The sequence below is a fragment of the Octopus bimaculoides genome, chromosome 20 (assembly GCF_001194135.2).
Source record: "Octopus bimaculoides isolate UCB-OBI-ISO-001 chromosome 20, ASM119413v2, whole genome shotgun sequence".
Classification (NCBI taxonomy): domain Eukaryota; kingdom Metazoa; phylum Mollusca; class Cephalopoda; order Octopoda; family Octopodidae; genus Octopus; species Octopus bimaculoides.
Window position 1 is genome coordinate 11352349 of NC_069000.1, and position 291 is coordinate 11352639.

A 291-nucleotide genomic window follows, 5' to 3' on the forward strand; every position below is an offset into this window, starting at 1 on the left:
ATAGTAGCTTACCTTTCGACTTATTTGCCATGAAACCACTTCAATTCTGGGAAGAGGGTATTTTCAAGTTAAAGGAAAGATGCAGACGCATTGTGCAACAAAATGGTTCATATTTGGTTGATTAAAAAATGTAATGGCAAGTATTTATTGACGAATTACTTTATTACAACCCAACACTTTAAAAACCTTCAGTCTTAAAATCAGATGGCCCCCGAACACATAAGCAATATGGAGCTATGGCAAAGAACGAATCAAGTTTCGATTAGGGAGCAAATATTTAAGAAAAAGTGG